The sequence below is a fragment of the Crocodylus porosus genome, unplaced genomic scaffold, assembly GCF_001723895.1.
Source record: "Crocodylus porosus isolate Cpor-Errol unplaced genomic scaffold, CroPor_comp1, whole genome shotgun sequence".
Lineage (NCBI taxonomy): Eukaryota > Metazoa > Chordata > Crocodylia > Crocodylidae > Crocodylus > Crocodylus porosus.
Genome location: NW_017728943.1, coordinates 46,327,487 through 46,345,385, shown reverse-complemented (window position 1 = coordinate 46,345,385; position 17,899 = coordinate 46,327,487).

The following is a 17,899-nucleotide window of genomic DNA, read 5'->3' as shown; positions in this document are numbered from 1 at the left end:
CAACTCTGACTGTCATTTGCATTCAAGCCATCTTTACCTGTATCCCTCCCTCTTTCCTCACCCCAAACAAAATGGGTCATATAAAAGTGCAACTGTAAAAAAACATACATGTTAGAATAGTTTTAGGTGTTTGATGTTCAAATAGTTGCTAAATATAACGAAATAATAAGAATAAGTAGTTAACTGTGTTGGTTTGAAGTCAGGCAGAAGGCCGGGTAGAGGTACATCTTTATAGACTGAATCAAGGTACACCTCTACCTGGCCTTCTGCATGATGTAAGACCAATTAACACAACTGTACTAAGTCTAGGCAATCCTACCAAAGGTCTTAATAATGTGTTAAAAATTAGAAGGAAAATGACCTTTTGTTTATATTCTTTAATAAGAGGTAAGCAGATAATGATTATTCTCAAAATTCCATGTGCGTACCTGAATGACAGTAACACTGTCCATACCTTAACTCTCAACTGGTAGCCCTGAAGCCTTTGTAGTTGAGAGCTTTGCTATAGATTTGTTAAGGCTGTAAAGAACTCTCAACTATTGTATTTTAGTTTTTCCATACATAAGATGAAAACTGACTTACCTTCATTGCTGGGAATGCTGGGGAAAGTAAACATTTCAGTGGAAAGCTTAATGAATAAGTAGCCATAAAAGTAGAAATGTACCCTGGACAGCAATCCATGCTAAAGGAAGGCAGACAACATAAATACATATATTTTGTTTGGGGTGGAGAGAGGGGGAAGGCCACATGTACCCAGGATTCTGTCTAAGGCGCACACATGCACGGCTGCACACGAGTAAAAATTGGGCCGTGCACAAGCTTTTTTAGACTGCGCACCTGCCAGAATAGGAGCTAGGCTGCAGCATGCGACATTTACAGAAGGTAAGCTCCTCCCCAAGATGAGGCAGAGGCAGGGGCGGGAGCCTGGGGCAGGCTCCACCAGCCCCAGGAAACTGCTCTGCTCCCCCACTTTGCCTTGGGAAGCAAGGAGGCTGGGGAGTGGAGTACTTTCCCGGAGCTGGCGGAGTGTGCACCAGCCTCAGCCTCCATCTCTGCCTTCCCTCACCTCAAGGAGGAGCCACTGCCTGCCCCGAATGCCTACCCCAGAGCCACCACTGCCAGCTCTGGGGAACTGCTCCGTGGGCTCCACCCGCTCCGGGAAAGTGCTCCACTCCCCAGCCCTGACGCCATGTACCACCTCGCTCTCTGAGGCAAAAATGGGGAGCAGAGCAGTATCCGGACCTGGCGGAGCCCACACCAGCCCCCAGCCCTGAAGCCCCTCGGGTCCCAGCTCCTGCTGCCTGCCCTGGGTGAGGAGTGAGGAGCTTACCTTCAGTAGGTGTCCCACACCACACCAAAGCAGCATGCTCACAGACCGCTACTCTTTAGAGGGAACATTGTACGTACCCCTAGTTGACAGCCAATGGTCTAATGCATAAACTGTCTTACCCAGGAAAAATCAAGACACGTACTCCTAGGGGTACTTGAAAAGGTTGTAGCAGGTATGCAACTGATGTGGCCAATAATGTGGCTGATAAATGCTGCATGCGTGCACACAGCCACAGCACAGCACGCAGCAGTGAGGAGCACAGCCCAGCTGTGTAGAGCCAAGCCGGTTCTGAATAGTAAGTTTGTACTGAGGGAAGGAGTGTGGGGGCTGCAAAATGAGGCCCCAGCAGTGGGGGAGGGAGTGTGGCTGGAGTAGAGGCTGCCCAGCTGGGGTAGGGTGCAGGACTGAGCCACATGCAGGGAATGGGGGGCTTCCACTGCTGTGTATGCTGTGGGAGGACATGTGCCCCCAGATCTGCCTACAGGGCAAGGTGGGCTGGCACTGTGGGCTGGGGCAAGGCAGTGCTGGGCTCTTCCCAGCAAGGGGCTGGACTGGGCTGCGCTCAGGGTAGGTGGTGGCAGTGCTGGGAGGCAGGGTTGGAGGAGGTTATGGCAAGTTCTGGAGTGGCTGCAGCCCCTCCTGTAGCCCCCCTCCCAGCACCACCACTGCCTGCCCCGAGCACAGCCCAGTCCAGGCCCTGCTGGAAAAAGCCTGCCCCATCCCACACAGATCCAGGAGCACACCCCACCCCACGCCCTCTTGGGGATATACCTAGCGGCGGTAGCCAGCTCCATGCAGCTCAGTCCTGTGTCACACCCCAGCTAGGCAGCCCCTACCCCAGCCCCACTCCCTCCCCCACCACTGGGGAAGCCTACCCTTTCCCTGCATGCAGATCCAGGGGCACGTGCCCTCCTAGGGTGCGTACAGTGGCGGGAGCCACCCCCTGTGCCTACCAATTCTGGGCCCCCAGGAAGCAAAAGCTGGGGTTTTAAACTTGGCACCCTTTTTGTCCCTCTTCCCACCCCCTGCCATAGCCCAGCTCCCATGGGGGGAGTGGGCTTCCAATTTCGTATTTGCCCAGGGCCCCAGTACACCTTAATCTGCCTCTGCTTGCGGCTCCATCCCATGCTCTGCCCTGGCTGTGCAGTGCCTGCCCCTGCCCCAGCTCTACTCCTTCCCCCACTACAGGGGCCTTGATCTGCCCTCCTGCCCACCACCCCTTAAAGACAAGAAAAAAAGATAAAGGGGTACATGAGCTGAAACTCTGAGACAGAAGGGGTACACTTATTAAAAAAGGTTGAAAACCCCCACATTAAACTAAAAAAAATTCCCACTTTGGGAAGCATTAATTTTAACATATGATTGTTGGTTTACTATGCCAATTTAATTCCTTTAATTTAAATTAAGACCATGGAACAACTTTTAAGTAGCCACCCCTGCTACTAGTCTCCTACACTCAAACCTAATTTAGCTAAAACTGTATACAGTACCTTCAAATGTAACTCAAAATCAGTCTATTGAGATGAGAGACTATACATTCTTTCCAGGTGGACTTACTAAAGTACACTGATTGGATACAATTTGTAGACTTGTAAGGCTGTTCTATAAAGACCTTCCTATTTATTTTAGGCAATAGGAGGAGATAAAAAGTTTCCTCACCCAGTCTTCTTAGAAGTGTACCTACCTCATCTTAAAGTTTAGCTTTTCATCTTTTGCCAAGAGAGTAAAAACAAACCAAAAAATGTAAAGCCCCTTTACTCATCCAGAGACCCTCCCTCCCCTGTAGCACAGCAGAGTTTTGCAGACTGAATGAAAATTAAAGTAGTGCCTAGGGGATGTCACTGAACAGAAGTTGTTACTGCACACTTTTTAAGACTGACCCAGCTACTTCTCTCACCTTTGACAGAGACCAGCACTATGCTTAAATTGATAATTTTGTGTTGCCATCTAGGCCAGGTACAGACATTACGTTTTTACTGGTATAAGTGATCGGAAACTGGTCTATACCAATAACAGAACAGAAGCTTGGCACACAGAGACTGGTTTAAAATGGCAGATCCCAGCCTAAGATTTGTTCCCTCCACAAAGGGTGAATGTGTGTTCTGTTTGCTACTGAACTAAACTACACCGCTTACAGAAAACTGCATAACTCAGATTGATTCCACCTTGGGAGATTTGAATGTTTGTACCTAGCCGTAGCAAAACTGCAGTTAAGTCTGCCCCGACTAACTAAATGCAAGATGATGTGGAAGAGGTGCAAAGTCACAGCTATCCAACTTGTGAGTGGCTAGGAGCTGCAGGTCCTTTGACCACACACTGGGCTACAGGTCACGTGAGCCCACTACTACACTGCACCAGTACCTCCATATCACACTGGTGTTCCTGCATTGCACCACACATGCCCCCCACACACATACACCATGCTGCACGGGGTAGACACAGGCTCTCTCACCCCACAATCACTGCACAGTTGTTAGAGAATAATGATTTTGGGTCAGTACTGATCAAAACCAAAAGGAAAACAGTGACATAAATGATAAAATTGTACCTGTAATAATTCCAAGGTATTGAAGTTCTTTTGGTGAAAATACAATAATTAGTAAGAATTATTCTAGCATTCATGACTGACTTGGCCCCATTCTTAAGTGTTTGTTGACATTTTTATATTCTAAGTGGGGCAGGAAGCAGAAGCTGTAGAAGGGAGGGGGAACAGATTTTGGTGGTAGAAACAGGAGAGCAATGGAGGGTAGTCGTGCCTGGACTGGGGCCACAAGGTAACCTCAAGAAGGCCACCTGCACCACCAGGCCACCAGTTAGATAGCCCTGGCATATGTGACAGGCATTAGAGCAGCGGCAAGCAATTATTTTGAGAGGAGGGCCACTTACCCAGTTTTGGCAGGCTGTCGAGGGCCACATGGGTAGCCCCGCCCCTTGACAGGTGCCCCACCCCTTGACAGGTGCCCCACCCCCTGGTCACCATCTTAGGATCAACGTTCCAATGTCTTGGGACCAATGTCCCAGGGCCAGCACTGGTGGGGCCCAAAGTGGGGCATAGGCTGGCAGGGGTCCGTGGAGCTGGCCTGGGCTGCACCAGCAGGGAGAGGGGGGAGCTGGCTCAGCTCCATAGAGCCCCTGCCAGCTGGGACCCTGCCACCCTGCTCTGGGCCCCACCGGCACTGACCCCAGGGCGCCAGTGCGGGCCCCGTGCTCCTACTGGCTACCCACTTGCTCACACCAAGTGCCTCCCAGCCCCACGGTACAGGCTGGGGGCAGCGCACAGCCCCAACCGCCTGCTCACTGGCAGGGAAGAAGATGGTGCTGAGCATGGGGAAAAGTGGCCCCTCACCCGCCCCGTGGCCAGAGCCCTGCATTGCAGGCAGTCGCAGCCCACACAGGGCTGTCCAGAGCAGGCACAGGCAGCCCCAGGCAGGTCTGCAAGCAGCTGCGGTGCAAGGCGCTGGCCATAAGATGGGCGAAGGGCCACTTTTCCCTGTGCTTAGCACCAGCTTGTAACCCACCCCCACTGTCAGCCTGTCAGTGGGGGTGGGTTACAAGCTGGTGCTGAGTGCAGGGTGGGGAGAAAGCAGCCCCTCCCCTCCTAATGCCCGGTGCTGCACACTGCAGCCGCTCTCAGCCTAATTCTAACATACTCTAGTGGGTGGACTTTGCTAATTTCTATCTACATTGGGTGTGTAGTGCCCAGTAATTGTCATTTATTACAAGCCAGACATGTTTCCTGTTTCCAGTATAGTTGTGCAAAGTGAATTTATTCTAAGCAAGGCTGAACTGAAACTTTTCATTTAACACGTGAGCAGTCCCTGTTAGAGTCACAGCAGAACTAACAGGCTGTTTTAACAGGAAAGCACATATTTTGCTGCATGCTATGTTTACAGTTTTCTAAAGGAAATGGAAATGCAAGCCAGCTGACATTGTCAGTTGTGTCAGTCCTCAGTCTTTGTACCTTGCTGCATCTTAATTTTAAGAAGCTGTCTGTCTTATCCACTGTTAACTTCATATAAATATCTGCACTAAGAAACTTTCTTAAATGCTAATTTGTGTGAGAATCAAAGAAAGGAAGGGCATACCTTTTTTAATTCTAGATTAAGTTAATCTCATAGGTTACTGCATTATCTCCCCCTATAGTTTCTACTAGTGACTTCTATCTCCCTTATGTAGACCCTTACTTTCTTATTCTGTTGCTACACAGTTCCATTTATATCCACTCAAATCTTTTATTTTCTGCAAACTACATTAATGGCTACATTCAATAAAGGAATTAAGCACCTACATGTTAGGCACTATAGTGCACTTAATCTTCAAGCAGCCGACCCACAGAGTGGACTTCAAAGTCCAGAATGAGATCCCTAGGTTCTCTGTACAGTGCCTGGGAAGGGTTAGTAGTAAGCCTAGCATGCCTGGGGAAAGTAAGCAAATGCTACATGCTGAGCAGGAGCAGCATAGAGCTGCCAACTAGAAAATGCTAAGCAGAAAAGTGTGTCTGAATCCCCTACCCTTCTCTAGAGCATATGTGATTATGAATCAGGTCTGCAGCCAACTGCTTCCATCTGCTTGGACCCCAAAATCAGGAATCCTTTGAGGTTTGGTGCTTATATCTGTTCCTTTATAACAGACAGTGTAGTTCATTCTTCTCTTGCACAACCTTTAGTATAATAGCCTAAGGTTTAGAGGCTCTTTGAATTCTGCCATAGCTTGACGAGATTCATATCTACATTTCCCACCTCCCAGCAGCATTCAATCATCAAGTCACAGGCTTGGATGGGTTAAATATGCATTGCTATGCAGAAAGAAACACAAGTTTTTAGCTAATGACTGTCTAAAGTAAAATAAAGATACAGTTCCTGGTACAGGGACGAGACGGTGTCTCCTACCCTCAACTAGGCTTCTAGAAAGGTATGGTGTCCCAACCAGCCTTGTTTTAAAGGGACATAAACAACACTGCATTTTGTGAGCGATCTGAGAGCAGCTTTCTCAAAGTAAGTCTCCAGATTGGATCCTTCTGGGGGCAAGGTACAGCATTATCAACTTTTCCTTTCCCAGTCCACAAAAGATAAGATGTGCAGGCTAGGGCAGTGCTAGACATGTCCACAAACAGATTGTTAGGCATCTGAGAAATTTCAGGTCAGGGAAGGGTCTGGTGAGTTCAGATGCCTCCAGGGTGAGGCAGTGGTAAGTAGGATTTTGGGACTGCAGCTTTGGAGTCAGACACCTCAAATCAAAGGTGTCTATTGCTAATTAGACATCTAAAATAAGGGTAGCCCACTTTTTCAGGAGGGCTGAGCAGCAATGTGCTGCTGATGTCAATGGCAGATGCACAGCAAGCCACTTATACACCTGAGATTGGGAGCCTAAGAACTCTGGTATGAAAGCTCTGGTCACTAATAAATGCAACAACAGTGCCATAATCAACTCTCAATTTTATCTGCAGACTTGTACCTAACCAATGTACTATAAGGGATAATATTACACCAGGGGTTGGCAACCCCCAGCACATGTGCCAGAATGTGGCATGTGACAAGGCCAGAGCATGGCAAGACATTTTGCTTGTCTTCAGGACAGATGGCAGGGGAGCTGCAAGGGGCCCAATCCTTGCTGTGGCAATGCAGGCCTAGCTCATTGCTGGCGGTGGGTGCATACACACCTTGGGGCAGACAGTAGGGAAGGGGCCCTGGCACCCGCCATGGAGCCCAGGCTGCTTGAAGAAAGCAGAGGAGAGGCTGCAAGCAGCTGCACCAGGTCCATGGAGCCCTGGCCTGGCACTGGCTCACTGCCAGTGGCAGGTGCTCATGTACCTAGGGGTGGACAGCAGGGAAGGAGCCACCAGGCCTGCAACAACAAGGATTGGGCCCCTTATGGCTCCCCCACCATACTAAGTACTAGTTCCCCCTCTACTTCCTCTACCTCCTGCCTGCCCTGCCACCTTCGAGGGCCACTGTACTTCTTCCCATCCCCACCAAACTGCTCCCCACCGTGCGCTAAACAATAGCTGTTAAGTATCACCCTCCCTCCCCCCATTTTGTTTCCCTGGATGTTTGCCCATCTTACAAGTAGACATTGTGGGTTTTTTGGTATTCTGTCTGAAAACATTGCCAACTCCTGTGTTACACCCTTCCTCTTAAACTGCAGGTACACATTTCCTTAAAGAACTGTCATTTTCTACACTGTAAGAGATATGTTGATTTCCAATTTGACCATCTTCAGATAATGAGTTTTAGATAACAAAATCATAATTAAAATACAACAAAAGCATTTGGGGAGAGCAGATTCAGACATACTCGGTGCATCTACACAAGGTGCTTTACTGCACATCAGACTAATTTAATCTGTGGTCAGCTTCCACATGTGTGCAGCAACTACTGAGCATTAGATTAGTCTAATGATTGCTAGCACTGATGGATATGGGTTCGAGAAAGTGACACATTCAACTAATGTGCCAAAGTGCACATGTAGACGCTGACCAGGGAGCAAATTGCTCCCAGTTAGCCCAGGCAGCAGGGGGCCACAACTGCCTGGCTAAGCTCCAAGAGGCGGGGAGAGCCATCCCTGGCTCCAGGAGCAACTCCCAGCCATGTTGGCTGCACCCTGGGAGAAGCACGTGCAGGTCTGAGCCACCAGCTGGGGAGGCAGGGCCCATGAAGCCCATACTGTACTTGTCCTTCTTTCCCCTGGAGTTGCAGTGGCAGTGGGGCCCAGAGCTTCCCCACAGTGTGTGTCCTTCAGTTGAGGGGGAAGCGCTGGTGTGCAGAGCAGCAGGGACCACACAGGAGCCACAGGGCTGGGAACTGCCCTCATGCTGCTAAGTGCCTAATCCCATCCTCAGCTGGGCTGTCCACATACCTGTTCCCCTGCAATACCTGGTATAATGGCAGAGCAGCTGCAACTTATACTCCAAAATGGCTGTGAACTGGTTTAGCCTGTACAGGCTGCAGTCACACCTCTGCTGCAGCAGGGGCATAACCTAAGCAATTTAGAAACAGTGATATACATCCTTTAAAATACTGGAGAAATCCATTGTCAACATTGCTAAATCTGTTGGCAGGAAGGCTTTCTAACAGTTGTATTCAGAGGAACACATTGCAACCTGCAGTCATAACTGCATAAGTTTTCACTCCAATTCTGCCTATTTTCATAGATTTCATAGACATTAGGGCTGGAAGGGACCTTGGGAAATCATTGAGTCCAGCCCCCTGCCCAAAGGGCAGGAAGTCAGCTGGGGTCATAGGAGCCCAGCAAGATAAGCATCCAATTTACTCTTGAAGGTGTTCAATGTAGGTGCTTGAACCACCTCCGCTGGCAGACTGTTCCAGACCTTGGGGGCTCGGACAGTAAAGAAATTCTTCCTTATGTCCAGCCTGAAACGGTCTTGCAGGAGTTTGCGACCGTTCGACCTCATCATCCCTTGGGGTGCTCTGGTGAACAAACGTTCCCCCAGATCCTGGTGGTCACCCCTGATAAACTTATAGGTGGCCATCAGATCACCCCTGAGCCTACGCTTTTCCAGGCTAAAGAGCCCCATGGCGCTCAGCTTGTCATCGTAAGATCTGTTTTCCTGACCTCTGATCATGCGCGTGGCTCTCCTCTGGACTCTGCATAAAGCAAATGTGCATGGTTCTATCAAATATTAATTTGTAACAGAGTGTAATATGCACTCAGTTAACCGGGAAAGGAATATATATACTTATATGTAGAATATTAATAGCTTTCCTTGACAAGTTTGTTTGCATCTATATATATTTAAGAATAAGTGAGGAAGAAAAGAATCTGAACAGCTGAAGTCTACTGCTGTCTACTGCAGCAAGTCTACTCATGTCATGTACAAGCACTATATGCACCCTCAATCACTCAAAAGAACATTATTAGATTAAAGAGGAGACTTGTTAAGGAACTGAAATGTAGTTTATCTAAGACGTTGTAATGAGAATGTTGTTTGAAAAATTATTTAAATATTTTTGCTCCCAAATGGTAAGACTAACTCACCTAGGGGTTGCAGTTACTATCAGTACATAGAAGCAACTAATCAAAGCAGACCAACAAGGACATTTTTAAACATATGATTCTGAGTAAATGGAGGATGGAATCTTCTTGTGCAATATTAAAGAGTTTAGTTGCAACATATCTGCCCTTGCCAAAACCTGCTCACTGAATGACAGGAACTAAAATTGGAATTTCTACTAGAAGTTGAAGGATTCATGTTTGTCATGTCTGCACTTGTGTATCCCCTCACAGTTGCTTTGTCATAGCAGTGATCTTACAAATAACAGAAGAAAAAGTTTGCTGATGTAGAAACCTATGTAAATCATTGTGACATGAACAGGAAAACCCATGGAAAAAATCAGTGTCCTAAAAACAGACCAACAAGCCCCTCCCTTCCCACCCCCCACCCCCAAAATATGTAATGAGGACTATCAAGGAGATGAAATCTTGTCCCAGTGGCAAGGTCACCCCCTCACAGACCTTGGGAGCAATTTTCTCAAGCTTTCCATCATCTACCTTTAAATAAACAGACTACTCCTTTTCTCACACTTTCAAATATGCAGTCACCATAAAGAAATTTGCTTTGAATTTCTTCTTTCAGTTCACGTGCCTTAGATGGTAACATTTATCACCAGCTGTCAATTAAATTTACTGCAAAGGACCAGAAAGTGAATCAAATGTTTATGCATAAAGCAAGCTCACAACCTATTTGCCAGGGCAAAATTGACACTGGTATCAAAACCTGGCTTGTTCCACTTAGTCAGGCAAAGGAGGTAAGTAGAAATGTGAGTCACAGTAGATTTTATTTGGACAAGGAAATTCATTTCCCATATTTCTGAGGGTCCAGAGTGGCATTTCCTGCATCTGCTCAGCCCATTTCAGGATTGAACAAGGAGATACACTAGCACTAGTAAACCTTGATCTCAGCCCATTTTTTTATAAAAGAAAATCCTGCTGAGATCTGAATTTTGAGTTTCTGAAGTGTAAGCTGAACCTATCCACAGAAGACACTGTACAGGTCCACACATGCTATCTTTGATTCTACAAACCCCAGCAATTCCTCCTGTATCTTACCCAGAATTTTTAAAATAGTATTTTAAAATAGCTTTCCATACAGAAAAGTAGAGATTTCTCCCCTTCTGCAATTTTAAAAAGGATAAACAAGATTAAAGGCTCCCCACAAAGGGCCTGACCAAAACTAGAAGCTGAGACCTAATCTCAGATGTTATGGCCCATGTCTCCAGCAGTCTGGATGTGAATCAAACAGTCACCTGAAAGAGGACTGCCTTTAGGCCCCTACCATCTTCTCTACTAGCACAGAGACAGTATTAAACCAGCTGCTTCCTATGTCCCTGCATCCTATATAATGAAGGCTTGTGGCCAGTGGAATGAAGGCATGCCCAGAAACTCACTCCCCTGCCTGCTATATCTGCTGTACAGCAAAGCCAGTCCAAGGAGTATAAATACCACATCTGCACCTTTCCTCTAGAGCAGGGTTCAGCAAACCCTGGCACACATGCTGAGCATGGCACGCAAGGCTATTTTGCTCAGCACATCACCGCCAGCCTGAGCTCTAAGCAGCTGCTGCAAGCCACCGAGCCCAGGCTGCTCCCAGCAAGCAGCTGGGAGGCTGCAAGCCCTGCTGCAAGCAGACCAGGCTCCACAAGCTGGCTGCAGCAGTGAGACTGCAAACAGCTGCTCCGGGCTCCAGCATGTTGGCACTCCGGCACCTTCCAAGGTAAACATTATGTTTTTTTTGGCACTCCAGCCAAAAAACATTGCCTACCCCTGCTCTAGAGCTACACTGTGCACTTCTCTACCTTAGCTAAGCATCTTGGCCTCTAGGTTTTCCACTCTTCAAAGGTTTTACTGCACAGAAGAATGTCCCCCCTACAGAACACAGAAGAGCTGCTCTAGAAGCAATACAAGTTACTGGCTCTGTGCTCTGATGCTCTCAGTAATGCTATGTATACTTCCATGATTCACTTAAGGATTCCTGTCTAGGATACTGGAGTTCATGCACCGTGTGAGAAATATGGGGGGCATAGTATAATAAATACACTTAAACATGACTGCACTGCATGCAAGGCCAGACAAGCACTCCAGATTGCATCTGCAGACACCCCACATGGATCTGGCCCAGGGACTGACCCTGCGCCACAGGATCCAGCTCCCAGACTGGCCCTGCGCTACTCCTCTAGCCCACAAGGCCGGGGCCAGAAGGCTTGAGTACCACTGTGGTAGAAGAAGGACAGCTGGATTAGGATTGCTTGAATAGAAATGGCAGAAAAATCCAAGCACGATAAAACTTGTCACGTGGAAGGACAACTCAAACTCAAGGAAAGTAAGATGCAAGTAGAAAGGAAGCAAGTGAAACTCTTGGGGTTGCATTCTCCCAGGACTGGCCACGACTAACTCCTATGGGTTTCGCTGGGAATTTCTTATCTCCTGTAGCTACAAATGAGGGCCACTGAGTTACAAGGTGGATCAAATTACCAGTACTGCCCTTCCATCTTTATGTCATTTGTCCTACCACTTGATTCTTGAGTGAGTGGGATTGGTCACAAACAGAACAGACATCTTGCAAAACAGAGGATAAGACTCTATTCATGGCTGAGGATGAACTAGGTTGCCAGGGTCTATTTCTGACACATACACTATTATCATTTGCATTACAGCTAAACAACAGCTCAGCTGTGAAATACCCTGGCATACAGACACATTTTCTAAAACTACCTAAAATGAAAGTTTCCAACATCTTTCCTACCTCCTGAAACCTTTATTCAATTATTAGAATGATTTGTATTAATATCATTCATATATCTTGGGGGGGTCTATAAGAAAGTTAAAAAACAGCAGAGACTCACCCCCTGGAAGAGAGGACAACGCCAACAGGTCTTTTTCAAAATGGTCAACTTCTATGGCAAACAATGTGCCCTTGTTGCAAAGAAGACTAACAGCATACTGAGCTTCATTAGTAGGAGCATTGCCAGCAGATTGAGGGAAGTGATTGTTCCCCTTTATTCAGCACCGGTGAGGCCACATCTGGAGTACTGTGTCTAGTTTTGAGTTCCCCACAACAGAAAGCCAGGGTCTAGGGCAGAGCCATGATTCACTCCCCGCATGCCTCTGCCCACAGGACTGGTGCCTGTCATAAGGACATGTGAGCAGCTGATTGTGGCATAGTTTCAGGCCCCAGTCCCATGATGGAACCACCTTGCAATCCCAATCTGGATCCCAGCTCTGGCCCCGCTCACCGTTCCCACTCCCAGATGCCACTCCCTGCCCACCCACAGCCCCATCCTATCCACCAGGCCAGACACCCTGACCGCGTAGATTCCAGGCCGGTCTCCATGGAAATCCTCCCCACCTTTTCTGTCTGGTGTCCCCAGCAACGAGTGTAAGACAGATGTGTCAGGGTGCCTGGGCAGTGGGGCTGGGGCTGGGGCTGGTGGCAGTGGAGGAGACTGGCAGGTGGCAGTGGTTAGAAGCAAGTCCCCATAAGTGCATGGCCCCCCAGCCCCACTGAACACCCACCCTAGGTGCCACAGCCTGGGCTGTCCCTCCTCACCTGGACTGGGCTGAAGGACCCGCCATGGGCAGGACAAAATCCCTTGGTGCCCAGATCCAGCCCACAGGCTGTATTTTTCCACCCCTGAGCTAGACTGTTCTCAGTGGTAGCAGCTGACAGGACAAAGAGCAATGGTTTCAAGTTGCAGCACGGGAAGTTTAGGTTTGATTGTGGGAAAAACCCTCTCAGAAGGAGGGTAGTAAAGCACTAGGAAAGGCTACCCAGAGAGGCTGACAAATCTCCATCCTTAGAGGTTTTTAAGACCTGGGTAGACAAAGCCTTGGCTGGGGTGATCTAGTTGGGACCCAGCCTGCTTTGAGCAGGGGGTTGGACTAGATGACCTCCTGAGGTCCCTCCCAGACCTCATTTGGTATGATTCTAACTTTAGGGCAGTGGCTGGTTGACTGGCCTCACTTTATTTAAGGGGCCGGGGCCAGGAAGGCATGCTCGAAAAGCGTTTCTCTATCAGTGAGACCACCTTCACCCCCTCTGGCACCGTACTGGGCTCATAATAATAGTAGAGATGGCTCAAGGAATAGGCCTCTCTCACACTCAAGGGTCCCCACTTCTGGTAGAGTTAGCCGGATTACTGTCAAGCCACCTGAGTACAGAAATAAGGAGAACTGACCAGAATTTCTATGTTTTGGTTGTTCCCTTTCTCCTGTGGGCTCAAGTGGGCCATGGGAAGCAGATTACAGCTTAGAGCAACCTGGAGATTGCCCAAGAACCTGGGACCCCAGAATATGGGAGAACAGAGGTGGCCTGAGACCAGCTTTATCCCTCTCTCCCGGTCCCACTCCCTCTGAAGTGAACGGTTCAAAAGGGATCAGCCATGGCCAGTCTGGCTGGGATGATCTAGTTGGGGCTGGCCCTGCTTGGAGGAGGGGGTTGGCCTGGACCAGTGACTCCCAAATGCAGTTTGAAAACGGTGCTAGCTTAAGTACCACTGTGGGACAAGCTGGGGCTAGAACTGCTTACTCGTATGCTTCATGCTTTCACAAGAATGTACCAAAGAAGCACCTGCAACTTGATTTTCCGTTTTGTTGCGAGAGACTGCAAACCACAAGCTAATGGCTAGAAAGTCCCAAACTTTGCAACCAATTTCACAACTATGTAACCTGAAGTACACCTGCGCTAATGGAATTTTCCAATACCTTGTAATCGAGTATATAAGCAATGGAGAATAGGCACTCGGGGTCGGCTTTGATCTGAGTCTCATGACTGCAGGCCGACCTGCTTGCAAGCAATAAAGGCTTTGTCTCTGTGGTTTGTGGTGTGACTCACTTCTGGGGACCAAATTGGAACTTAGCCTCCAGGAGCTCGAATGGCCCCTTGTGCAACAATTCTGGCAAGCCAGGCAGGAGAGCTCTTGGACCACCCCGGGGCCGGACGACAAGACCGCCGTACGTACTCATGGAGTGCGCACCAAGCCATAATTTGGGCTTGCCATGAGGCCGAAAGCGTGAGTCGGGGCACCCGGGAGGTTAAAGGCACTCCATCTCCTTTTGAGTCACCCCAGCTGCGGACTCCGAGGACGAGGTACCTGGGCGTGTTTGGAGTGAGTATACTAATTCCCTGTCTCATTTTGTTAGTATTGTTATTTGTTGGTCCGTCAGGACGCTGGTCTGGGAATACCTTTTCCCAGGAATCGGAAAGAGACGTTATGGGTACAGGTCGCTCCCGAGTAGAAAACTCCTCCACCTCGTTGGGTTGTATACTAAGAAACTTCGATAAATTCATTAAATATGGGGAATATGGGGATTATGGAGTAAAAATAACTAAGGATGAGCTCACGAAGTTCAGCCAATTAGAGTGGCCGACCTTTGGAGTAGACTGGCCAGGAATGGGATCTTTTGATATTGACCGGGTTACAGGGGTATATGATATAGTAGTTCATGTGTACTGCCTTGCTTAAACAAATGTGCTAATGGGTGAAAAGAAGCAAAGACCCTCAAGGCTCTTTATGTAACTTAAAGGAAAATGCTGAGGCAACAGAGAGACTTGAGAGTCTGATAACTTCATACACTGTGGAATCAGTGACATGTGATACTTTCAGCTTGTAATTTTAGGGAGTTCATTAAAGCACCTTTGGCACATGTTTGAACACTTAGCTGCCCAAGCACAAAATCTGCTTTCCAGCTTTGGCAAAATGTAATAGTGGAAAAACATAGCTGCTTTACTTCCCATACTCCAGCCAGTCATCTGGTGAGCTGGCCATTGGAATTGTTTGAGGTTACTTGAATTATTTTACAGTTGTATCATTTTTAAACACATATGGGTTGCCAGCTTCTCCCCTTTTACTCATTTAGGAAATGATAAAAATAAGCCATCATTCTGAGTTGTGCAAAACTATGCTTCTGTGTTAATGCTTTCTGGGTCCTGGCTCTTCTGGTGAACTTCAAGGGTAGACTCTGCCCCCTTTCTCCCAGCTCTCTTTTTTTTTCACCAGTGAGCAAGGTAACATCAGCTTGGGCAGTCGTACTGGTATTGTGAAGCCTGCTTTTGTATATACTATACTTTTGTCCTTTGTAGACTAAGATGACTGCATGCAGAAGGGGAAGGGGGTGGAGGTTAGGTCACATGAGTACATAGGTGACATAAGTCTGATCTTTGCTTTGAACAGTTCGCAACAGAGGCAGGAGAGCGATGAAGACTGGATACTAGAGGTTTTTGTTTTCTTCATTGCTTCTGCTGTGCATTGCTGTTCAAAGGCCAGTTCTTTGTTCTGGATTTGGGACCTCCAGGATGGACGGTTGTGAGCATTTTGCTCCCATGACTCTGGGTTGATGCTGAAACTTTTTAGGGATACCTTTTGGACTTTTTAGGGATGCCTGCTTTTCATATGTTAATATCTTTGAACAGACCCATGTTGGCTTTGAAAAATATGGGCAGTATTTTTACCTGAAGACAGGCTATTTGGAAGCAGTAGTTCATGATGGACATTGGGACCAGTTCCCTTACATTGACTGTTGGTTGGGCATCGCCCAGGACCGACCATCTTGGATTAGAAAATATGTACCGGTACGCAGGGTTATGGTGGCGAAAGACAAGGCTCGGGGGGGTCAACAAGCACCCCGGGTGTTATATGATTCTAATAGGGAGATAGATTTGATGGATTCTGGAGGGAGGCGGGTTAGGCCACCCAGTCCCATTAACAATTCAGACCGGGAAGATACACCCGATTCTGATGAGACTAATGTCTCCTCTCCGGAACACGAGTGTCCCCCACTGTATCAACCAAAGTCAGCAGAGAGCAATCAGCAAAACCCCACGGCACCCCCCCCCCAAATCAGCGGAAAGCCGATATAATCTTCGAGACCCACCCAAGCAGAAGTTTCATCTGAATTGCCCCATGAGAGAGGTAATCGGGGAAGGAGGTGATACCACCTTTGTGTATGTTCCCTTTAGTACTTCAGATTTGTTCAGTTGGAAAAATCAGAACCCATCCTTTCAGGAGGATCACGAGAAAATGAGGGACCTTTTCAGATCAGTGGGGCAAACCCATAGACCCACCTGGGCAGATGTCCAAATGATGCTTCAGATGTTACTGACTCCCGAGGGAAGGCGATTAGTACTCGGCACAACCGATCGATTGGCAGGGGCTCGCATAGAAGCAGGGGGAGAAGGGGATCGGACCCTCCGAGAAATATGTCCAGCTGAAGAACCAGGGTGGAATAGTCGCACTGCCGCAGGAAGGGACAGAGACAGATGGCAATGTTAGCGGCAGCAATTGCAGGGAAACGTGAGGTGAGAGAAGAAAAAGGAAGGGAGCGGGACGTGTCGAGGCGGATACATGTGCCTATTGTAAAGAAAAGGGACATTGGAAGCAAGAGTGCCCCCGGCTGAGGGAGAAGAGGGGGGGAACACTCTAAGTCCCACCAAATGAGAGCTGAACTCTCTGGAGAGGAATCCAATTGATGGGAACCGGGATCCAAGGCCACTGCTCTGCAGGCAGAGTCCTGCAAGGATCCCATCGTAAAAATAAGGGTTGGTGGCAAAAATTATGAAGCATTAGTAGATACTGGAGCCACATTTTCAATGCTCCCCGAAAAACCCCCGCTTGGAGGGGAAAGTGGAAAGTATGTAACCGTAGAAGGAATTGAGGGTAAGCAGAGTAAGCTACCCATGTGCAGACCCCTCCTCACCAAAATTGGCGACAATTTGCTTGAGCATGCCTTTGTTTATTCTCCTGCCTGCCCGGTTGCCCTGCTGGAACGAGATCTCCTTACCAAACTCCAAGCCGAGATTTTTTTCCGAGGAGACCAGATGGTGGTCCAGCTGCCGGTGAAACAAGGATCCAACTACCAGATGGCACTCTTGGGGGGCGAAAGCTCAGCAGTGGGAATTGAAAGTTTAGAAAACGTACATCCACAGGTATAGGCCGACGGAACCCCCGCAAGGGGCAAGTTCGTGACGCCGGTAAGAGTGCGCCTCAAAGAAGGGGAGGGGCCCATTCGTGTAAAACAATATGCCCTCAATAGACAGACTAAGATGGGACTGAAGCCCTTGATAGAGAAGTTTAAAGGATATGGCTGGCTAGTGGAGAGTTCGTCTCCGTTTAATACCCCCATACTCGGGGTACCCAAAGCTGATGGGACCTCGTATCGACTGGTACAAGATCTACGGGCTGTAAACCAAAAGGCCCTAGCAGATCACCCAGTAGTCCCAAATCCCCACACCATCTTAACCCAGGTCCCGCCAAACGCAAAGATCTTCTCAGTGCTTGATTTGAAAGATGCCTTCTTTTCCATTCCTCTCCACAAGGATAGCCAAAGGCTCTTTGCTTTTGAATGGGAAGATCTGGACACTCACCATAAGTCTCAACTTATGTGGACTGTTTTGCCTCAAGGATTTGTATCTGCCCCACACAATTTTTGGCATCTCCCTCCAAAAGGACTTAGAGGAGTGGAAGCAACTACACTCGGATGTTATCTTAATTCGATATGTTGACGACTTGTTGATAGCCAGCCCTAACCTAACTCAGGGAAGGGAAGCAACTGAGTCAT